The following is a 10728-nucleotide window of genomic DNA, read 5'->3' on the forward strand; positions in this document are numbered from 1 at the left end:
CTCCCTCTTATCTACCTTCTATATATATATATCCTTCTATACATATATCTTATATATGAATCCTCCATTTATATCTCATACTCCTAATCAATGAACACAGGACTTCTCGCTGTTGTCACATCTCTCGATCTCCTGATTGACTCTGAAAGGAAGTCCCTGTTTTGTTCATGATTCACCGCCCGTGCTCTGTTGTTTCAAAACGCTCTCTAAACAGCATCTCCGCGGGGAAACCCCCTCCGATGTCCGCCTCGTTCTCCCCTGGGCGAACACCGCCTGCGACCGCTGGACTCCGCCTCGTCGGCCGTCTCCGCCCCGTTGGTCATCTCCGCCCCGTCGGTCATCTCCGCCCTGTCGGTCATCTTGGTTGAGGCTCATCTCCACCGCCGTCGGCCCTCCCTCTCGTCGTGGATCATCTGTGTACCAGGCTGTGGTGCCTGGCCCCTGCGGCTTCCTCCTCCTCCAGTCTGTCTCCTGGTCATCTCCATCGCTGTCGGTGTCATTCCCCCCTTGAAAGCAGAAACACAACACCGGCAGTTTTTCTGTACACTCGACCCTGTGTTTTCTATTAGTCTACCGTGGCTTTGGGCCTGCAGCTCGTTCTCTATATATTTTTTTTCCTCTGCAAGCCCCTGCCATGGCCACGCCCTTTCAGACTGTTGGACGGTGTGAGTGTCCTACAGCCCATGGCGCTATTTGTTCTCTATTAGTCCCCCACCTTCTCAACACCCATATCTAATCCTACAGGGCTGTTCCCTGTTTTGTTGTCTTCCGGCGTGACACCAGCAGCTAAACGATACCCACTCGGCGCTCTACGTTTGTCCCACGGTTGACCCCCAGCGCGCGCCAGTTCTTTCTGGTGACGTGTCCCCTCAAGACTCTGCCTATTTATTAGGTGTGAGAAGGCCCCACTGGAGATCAAACTCCCTCTTATTTCATAATTAAACTTATTTAATAAACCGCATCTCATCTCTCTCTGCAATTCTTATTTAACCTATTCGCTCTAACATACAACAGAGCAGGTTGGTTCCCTGCTCCTAACTCACATACGTACTCGTACTATCATCTAACATACAACAGAGCTGTCCGTCGCTCTATACCCTACGGGGCTGTCTACCGTCGCCCTGGAGCTGTCACGTCGCTCTATACCCTACGGGGCTGTCTACCGTCGCCCTGGAGCTGTCCCGTCGCTCTATACCCTACGGGGCTGTCTACCGTCGCCCTGGAGCTGTCACGTCGCTCTATACCCTACGGGGCTGTCTACCGTCGCCCTGGAGCTGTCACGTCGCTCTATATACCCTACGGGGCTGTCTACCGTCGCCCTGGAGCTGTCCCGTCGCTCTATACCCTACGGGGCTGTCTACCATCGCCCTGGAGCTGTCACCGTCGCTCTATACCACACTTTGAGTTCCTTTACAAAGTTCTACATACACCACCGTGTATACACACAAGCAGTTGGTAATCTTGAAAAAATTAAACTCCTTAATTAACTTAAACTCTAAATATTCCCCTATGGGTAATGGAAACTCCCCAGCACTACCCCCCCCCCCCCTCCGCAATTAAACTCCTTAATTGAATTAAACTCTAAATATTCCCCTATGGGTAATGGAAACTCCCCAGCACTACCCCCCCCCCCTCCGCCACTAGGTGGCGACCTACTCCTCCATTTGCCTGTATTATCCCACTGCCCCCCTAGATGGCGGCCAAAACTCAGTCTAGAGGATTGTAGGTGACGTGTCACTTCCTGATTCTAAACCCCTCGTGGCTCTGCGGCCATTTTGACTCGGTGCAAATGGCTACTCTCTCAACAAACGGCCGCTGCCCTTCCTTCCAAGGCCTGAAAACACAGCTGTTTTTCCTCTCTTTCCTATCCATTATCAGGGGACGCTTTCTCAGACTAATACTCTTGCCTGATCGGACATAATACACACTGGTACAATCTCCTTTCGACTTTCCTTCTGTTATGAAAACAGTCCCGCCATAAAAATTTTTCGATCTGATTCAAGCGCCCCCCCCCCCCCCCCTTTCCTCATCTCGCATTTACCCTCCTTAAACCAAAACTGTGCAGCCTGCCTCGTTTGCTTTTCATTCTCTGTAGATAACACCCTCGATTTTCACCATGGCTCTCTGCTCATATTATTACAGCTGGCATTCTCTCTGTCGAACTAGAAATGTTTACGTTTACGGATTCACTATCTGTTCGTTTTTATTTGGCTTAAAAGATCAAAACAACCGTGTGCACAGTGAACTCACATTTTTGATCGGAGCGCTGTTTCCCCTACAGCGCTGGTTTGCCTCCTGACCGCTCGACTCGCCGCTCTCTCCCAGGGCTGGCCGGCCTTGCTTCGATCATGATTCTCCCACACATTGATGACTGTTGTCCACTGTCGCCCCATTAGGCTGTCATCAACAACCAACTGTTCCCGTTGTTTTAATCTCTTGCAAATCCGGGTCACGGCACCAACTGTAAGATTCTGATCAAACTGGCCAGTATCACGTCTTCGTCTGTTTGGCCCTCCATCCAATTCCTCTGCGTTGTGTACTTTTAATGGTCCTGACGTCTCCGATACTGGTAGATAAGATCCTTATCTCCCCCGTTAGTGCAATCCATAAACCATAATACTTCCCCACCTCCGTAAGAATTCGACACTTCGACAACGTGAAATACCTTACAAGGAAAAGCGTGATTTTATTTCTCTAAACAGAAACCTCAGCTCAGATGTTAACAGATGTTATTGTCCTTGAAGAGTCTATTCTAATGATCTTTCGGTGTGTTCAGATTATCGTCCTTTTGCTGTTCAGTCCAATAGTGTTCAGGCCTGTTCGTTAGCCGAACCCTCCTCGTGTTAGCCGAAGCTACTGTAATGATGATGTGGCATTCTCCCTTCCCCCCCCCCCCTCCGTGGTGGAGGAGGAAGAGTCTCTCCTCTGTGTGATCTCAGTCCTACTCGCTCTTGGTCAGATTCTCGTCTGACTTACACCCGGAAACACCGTTCGACTCATAGATGTTCGTCGTCGCAACGACGGCCCCGCCTTCTGGTTGTCATGCGACGTGTTGTCATGACAACTGCATAACCTTTAACACTAATAAACTCACGTTTCATTAAGATGAACCTCTCTCCCTCCTGCCCTGGGAGACAGTACACTCTAATCTCAGATGTTCTTCTAAGGAATTCATAACAAAACCCTCGCTGACGCGGCCTGTGCCTGTGAAATCACTGGTTCCACCACCGTCAATATCACCGTCTCCTGCTTCCATGCACATTTCGATCTACCATTTTAGCTGTGGTCCCCCCAATCTATACATCACATACATTGAAAAACCACCAGTTTCTCTCACTTGTTTGAGCCGAATCTGGGTTGCACATGATTTGTGGAACTCCCTCTGGTGTTGTGGGCGTGGTATTTACTGACCTTTGGGAAGTATTTCGACATGTACATGGGTACCTGTGTGGTGTAGTGTATCTTGTAGACCAGGCCCATTGCAAGTTGCTGTACTTTGTCGTCTACTCTAATATATAAACCATCATAGGTAGTCAAAGTGGGCAGGGGTGAGGTGGGTTCTAGGAGTAAGGTCAAGTAGTAGTCTGACCAGTTTGTTTTGTGATGTTTGTAATCTTGTTTTTAGCGCCTTTGAGGTGCTTTGGTACCATGAGGAATGAATGAATGAAAACTTTATTGAACAGATTGCAGAATGGGTACAATACAGTACGGCTCAATACACACAATTGTTAAGGGGATGCAGACCAGAGAAAGACTTTCGTCTTGTTTACATCAGGGTCCCCCATTTGAGGTGCAAGCATATGTAACGGAGGTCTGTGAGTATATCCACAGTCATCACGATGGACTTCATGTGTTGTGAAGTGACTGTGGCACGTAGCGGTACTGCAAGTAAACTCACTCCCCTTAAAAGGCACCCAGACCCATTACTTAGAAGTGAATTCACCTCTTGGTATAGTGGTCTGCGATGTCGCCCGCGGTGCGGGAGACCGGGGTTCGACTCCCACTCAGGGCATGTCAAATAAGACCGGTTTCACATAGTCGTAGTACCCTTGAATGAGTGCTCCTGCCAGAGTCTTCAGGGTATTCTTGTTTACCAGAGAGGAGATCCGGTACAAGAATCTAGTTTGTTGGTCGACTTTTTTGATTACATTGGATGCCATTTTGTCACAGGAAAGATTTGCCTCTAGGATGGAACCCAGGTATGTAATTTCATCTTTCCTTGTGACAATATTGTCACCCACTGTAACTGAGAAGCCGTCGGTCTTGCTGAGTTTGTTATTTGATCCGAAGAGAATGGACTCTGTTTGTTATATATCAACTGGCCTCGCGTCTCGCTCTGCCTTCTGAGATAACCCATTATCTCCAGCACCTAGTGTGCTCCGGGAAACAAAACAAATGCACCCACTTGCTCCCTATATTACGCCGGAAGTGGTCACGCCTCACCCTTCCTCATTCGTTTCCAACGCGGAAGCAGCTCAGATGCACTTCGGAACTGGAGATTGTTATGAAGCAGAAGGAGAAATTACACAATGTTGGGAATTCGCCAGAAGTTCGCCAGCCCCCGGAACCTTCTCGGCACGTCCTGACAGCACGACGGCCCTATCCTGCTTTTTCCTCATTGCATGACAGCAGACCGAGGGACTTCGCGCGACGGCTGGCAGTCGAACCGCGTCGCGCCCAGGTAGGGCCTGCACTAGCAGGTATTGGTATATGTAATACTGCTCGTTGTCTCGTGAGACAGCCGGGTGATGTATTGGCGCGGGGGGGTGGGATATTTGGATAAAAGGTCTTCATGACTCACTTTTGGATGTTTTTCCAAATATCCTAGCGCGTGCAGCTATTGCTAATGCTACAATGTTGGGGCGCCGTTTCCCATGTACCCCGCCGGGGCTGTCTTTACTGTCTTCCCTCCTCTTAACCATTCATGCTGACGGTCAATCAGTGTCTAATGTTGGGGGTTTAGTGGAGGCTTATTTACCCTTTACATGGGTGGATGGGCTGACGACAGGGCTCAGGGCAGGTGTGCTTTTTGTGAATCTATGAATTGAAAATGGGGGACCCTGATGTAGGCAGGACTAACGTTTTCTCTGGTCTGCATCCCCTTAACAATTGTGTGTATTGGGCTAGCCCATTCTGCAATATGTTAATAGAGTTTTCGTTCATTCATTCATTTATCCCTTCACGGGTGCACACCGCAGTGGAGGTTGTTACATGACTACTAGTGGAGCAGTGCTTCACTAGTAGTAGACTTTGGTCAGCAGCCACCACTGGTGTTCCGTGCTTAGTGAAGCAGGTGGCATTAGTCCTTTGCCCTGACATGGTGAAACGGTGTCCCGCCCGGCTGACGCCATGAGGCGAGTCGGCCCAGCAGGTGGCTGGTAGGCTGATGAAGCTTATACCGCAGCGGTACAGAATTTAGCAGCAACTGACAACATTGCTCAATTGGCTGCTTTTCTGTCAAAAATGATGTCGGGTGGTGGGGCCTTAGGGCCAGCCGACGTCAAAACCATTGCGCAAGGTTTTGAGGTTATTCAGCTTTTGACCCAGCCGCAAGCTATAACCGCAGGGAGGGCTAGGATGCTGTCAACGGTTGTTCACAGGCATCTTTGGTTGGAGCAATCTCCCCTTGAGGAGGGGAGGGGTCTCCTCCTCAGGGCTCCCCTCTCCGCGGGTGGACCTTGGTCTGTCCACGGAGGCGCGGGCGGTATTTGACCTGGGCTCCACGCCGCCCCACACCGCACAGCCAGAGGTGAGAGCACGGCCTCGCCAGCGGCTGCGGCGAGGCCCCCGGCCAGCGGCCATGTTTCCCCCGCCTGAGATACCCTGGACACAAAGAAAACAGGTGACAGCCTCGGCGACCCGAGGGATCGGCTATATTAGATGGGCACGCCCTAAAAAACCGTTGCCATCTAGCTGTGTCTAGCACGCTCTCCGGTTACTCCCCCCCGCTACGCTACGGGACTCAGGGCTCTGATTTGTCCCCTTTGGCTGCAGGCCGCGTTCTTCTAGTGAAGCGCAAGTGGCCCCACATTTCGCTTCTCATGGAGACAGGGGCTGACACCCAGTTGCTAGCTAGACCTGGGTCTGTCTATGAGAATGCTGTGCTGTCAAGCGGCTCCCACACCACACGTCCTGCGTCTGTGTTTGGTGAGCCTGGTGTTGTATCTGTCGACGGAGCAGGGTTCCCTGTATCTAAAAGATGTTGTCAGAGGGGGAACTCTAGGCCAATTTTTACCACGTATGGCTGCAGTGGTAGCCATATGTCTGTGTGGATGGAGAGAACGCTGAGGGCGGCGCTTGTGTTACAGTTTACACACCCCCGCCCTCCGTTTTTTTGGGTTTGGTACAGACTCTATTATCAGAGTCCGCGGCAGTGGCAGCCCTGGCTGAGGAGATTCGTTCTCTGGCGGCGAAACAGGCCGTCGTCATGGTCCCATGGGAGGACGCGATGAGCGGCGGTTCCTCCCGATATTATCTGGTGCCCGAGAAATCTGGGGGGGGTGTCAGATCCATACTGGACCTGTCCCATGGAAGGTTCAGAATGTTGACCGTCACCCACCTGTTAAGCGCTGTCAGGTGGGGGACTGGTTCACCTCCATAGACCTGAAGGATGCGTATTCGCATCCCGATCTTCCCTCCTAGGACATACCTACGCTTCCTTTTTCAGGGCTTAGCGTACGAGTACCAGAGGCTGCCGTTCGGCTACTCTCTGCCTCCTCGCATCTTCACCAAGTGCGTGGAGACCGCGCTGGGGCCTCTGCGTCGTCAGGGGATAGGAATTTTATTCTACCCTGGATGACGTTCTGGTCCTTGGCCGTTCAGAGAAGATCGCCAGGTCTCATACCAGGCAGGTGGTGGGATTCCTCACCAGCCTGGGTTTAGCTGTAGACTGGAACAAGAGTGCTCCTCTTCCCAGTCAACGGGTGGAGTACTTGGGCTTATTTCTAAGCTCAAGGTCTATATGGGCATCCCTCTCAGAGCGGCGGCGAGTGGGTGTTCTCGGCGCGCTCGGGAGGTTCCGTCCTGGCAGGCCGGTTATGGCGCTGACCGTGATACGCCTGCAGTGTTGAGAAAGTTCACTTTCTACATGAACTAGTTCAGTTCACACTTCACAAATTTTTAAATGAACTAGTTCAGTTCATAGTTCATAATTAAAAATGTTGAACTAAAGTTCATGGTTTCAAAAATGAACTAATTTATAGTTTATAATTCTTTTTCAATACGTTGCTGCAAGCTATTATTTGTCAAATGTATTGCCACAACCCAGAATACTGGCATTTCCATAGCGCTTTGCTGCCGTCCATTCAGTCCACACTAGTAGCAGCTGCAGCTTTCATCTCTACAGTATATTTTCAAAAACATGAGGAAAAACGTAATCTAAATATACTTAAAGTACCAAAAGTGAAAGTAGTCATTGTGCAAACAATAAACATATAACATATAAACATGTGCCGACATAACTCTTTACTAACACAACACGTGGTAGGAACCAGGCTGAGGTATGAAACTAAGGTTGTACCTCAAAGTTCAATATTCAAAGTGCAAAACATTTACTGACTTTAACTAAAACTCTTTTAAATGCTCATACTGTACACCGACGCCGCGTAGAGTCTGACTCTGAGTGAGTACAGAGCCTTCTAAAAGTGCGAGTGCTGCTGCTATACAGCTACCCGACTCCCCGAAGCTCCGCCCAGAGCGGTTGCCAGATTGGGTGGTTTTCCGCATTATTTTGAAGCCTGTTTACGGTGTGTTTTAACTGGGTTTTCGGCTGAAAGGCATTATGAAATCTGGCACACTTTTGAACGCCGTTATAATATAGTGCTGAGAATGAACGCACTTTTGAACACCGTTATACAGCGCTGACAATGAACGCGTTCTCAATTACGTTCATTTAGCGGAAATACAGTGCGTTCAGTTCACGTTTGCCCAAAATACGAACGCGTTCACGAACGATCATTCATTGAACGCGTTCAGGTACATCACTGTACGCCTGCGCAGTATTATGGCATCTGCTCAAGCTGTGGTCCCTCTTGGCCTCCTCTTCATGAGGAGGGTACAGAGGTGGGGTTTTCAGTGTGAAAATAGACCCTGTGAGAGTCAAGTGGAAGCTGCTGAAGGTTCCCATGTCAGTACTGGGGGACCTCGCCCTCTGGGGGGGCCTGGGGCCCTCACCAGCGGGGTCCCCATGGGCAGCAGGCTGTCACACGTCACGGTCTTCACCGACGCCTCCCTCACGGGATGGGGGGGGACGTGTGAAAACCGACGCAGTAGGGGGCAACTGGCAAGGACCATGCTGCCCGGTCTGCGCCACATTTCAATGTGTTGGAATTGAAGGCAGTGCTTCTAGTCCTCGGACGGCTCGGCCATCATGTGATGGGCGAGCATGTTCTGATCAGGACGGACAGCACGACGTCGGCGTCGTATGTCAACAGACAGGGAGGAGTACGCTCCCCCCGTCTCCACCGGGCGGCGGCCGATTCGGTCCGTGGCCGCCCGGGATTCTGTACGCGTTCCCCCCCATACACCTGATAGCTCAGCTGTTGGGGCGGGTACGTCAGGAGCACGGGACTTTGATCCTGGTCGCGCCGGGCCGGGGCACGGCTGTGTGGTTCCCGGCCCTGATTACGCTCTTGGTGGCCCCGCCATGGCCTGTTCCGTGGTCACCGCGGGCCCTCTTTCAGGCATGTGGAACTCTGTTCTGCCTCCTGTTCTGGGGCAGCCCCTGATGGCTTGGCTGCTGAAAGGGTGAATCTGGTGGGGATGCGTCTTAACTCTTCTGTGGTTAACGTCATCCGGAACGCGCGCTCCGTCCACTACCGCGGCATACGCAGGGAAGTGGCGTATGGTTCGAGAGTGGTGTGAGGTTGGGGGCTTGGACCCGGTGTCATGCCCCCTGGACTCGGTTCTGTCCTTCTGCAGTCTATCCTGGATGGGCGGTCGGCCTCGACAGTGAAGGTATATGCCGCAGCTATATCTTCTTGTCATGTGGGCTTTGAGGGCAGAACACTGTTCAGTCACCCTCTCGTGGGACGTTCTTGCTTGGCGCACGGCGTCTCGAGCCTGTGGAACGTTCTCTGTCTCCGAGTCGGGACCTCCAACTGTTCTGGAAAGGCTGTTGGGGGCTCCATTTGAGCCTCTTGAGCAGGCGCCATTGGATCGTCTGCCCTTACGACCGCGTTCCTTTTTTGGGCCATCACCTCCGCTAAATGCGTGGGTGAGCCATGTGCTCTCTCTGTGCGGTCGGAGTACCTGTCTATTCGGGCCGATAGCAGGCGACTCTGTGGCCTGATCCGGCCTTCGTGCCAAAGAATATCCGGAGCTCTTGTCACTCCTGGGATATTGTGATTCAGGCGTTTCATCCTCCTCCTCACGCTAGTGGGTTGGAGTCGAGCCTTCACTGTCGTGTCCTGTCCGTGCACTGGGGGTTTACCTTAGTCGCACGCAGGGTCTCAGGGCTTCCGATCAACTGTTTGTTTGTTTGTTACGGTGGCCCTCGCGCAGGTGAGGCGCTGTCCAAGCAGCACCTGTCACATTGGTTGTGCGAGGGCATTGCCTGGACGGGTTCCCCCCGGGGGCGTCAGGGCGCACTCCATTCGTGGTGTGGCCGCCTCTGCTGCCCTGTTAGGGGGGGCCTCAGTGAAGGACATTTGTGCTGCGGCCTCCTGGTCCTCCCCGAGTCCTTTTGTTAGGTTTTACCTAGGGATGCTCGATATTGGCTTTTTTACCGATACCGATATACCGATATTGTCCAACTCTTAATTTCCGATACCGATATCAACCGATATCAACCGATACCGATATATGCAGGGTTTCCCCCCCCCCCAATTTTTTTTTTTATAATTTCAGGTAATTAACATTACATATGTCTCTCTCTCACACTCTCTTCCCAGGAGCAGTCGCATTTTTATCTCCTCTCCCTCCTCCAGAGAAACACCTCAAGGCCTCTCTCTTATCGGTTTGGAGACGTCCGTACCAGCCCTTACAGCTCGTTTCACCGGAGCCTAGATCTGCACTCGCTGGAAACGCTCAGACGTTTTGATCTTTTTCTTCTTTCTTTTTTACAACAGAATCCTCAACTCAACTCGACTTTTGACCGTAATATGGATCTAATAAGCTGGGCTTTTACAGCGATTGATCGCATATTCTCTACAAGGAAGCAGAATGCGGATGACCCATTATGCCCTCTTGGGAGCTATCAGACGGGATACACCATAAATTCATACGGGACCTGGCTCGCAATATGCTTTTTCCCGCTGGAGATAAACGACGTTGAGGACGTATATCTTCTAATTGTCATGCTGCTCGGCCTGGGCTCCGTCAGCTGCTGGATCTGGTACTGCCTGAAGCTAATTCGGAAGAAGTTGATTTCCCTGGCCAGGGATCTGGCCGGGATCAAGGAAAACCTAATGGAACTGTTTAAGAAAATCGCTGACCTAAGTACCCTGCGCGGTGATGAACAATTGAGCTCCAAGACCATGTTGGAAAGAGGCGAACTCTACCACGTAGACGAACAGTCATGAAGACAATTCTTGAGAGACTTGCTTCTAACCATGCAGAGGAACTTTCGCGGTCACAGGCCATACTGGATATCACGTCGGAAATTAGGGACGTGAAAATAAAGATGCCACCGTACCGTAATAGGGGATACGACGATGGTGACGATGATTAGACAAAATTGACCTGATTCTGACTATATGCGGCATTTCTGCCTCGAGCTGCATGTTATCA

Source organism: Notolepis coatsorum (assembly GCF_963971535.1).
Source record: "Notolepis coatsorum genome assembly, chromosome: 2".
NCBI classification, from domain to species: Eukaryota; Metazoa; Chordata; class Actinopteri; order Aulopiformes; family Paralepididae; genus Notolepis; species Notolepis coatsorum.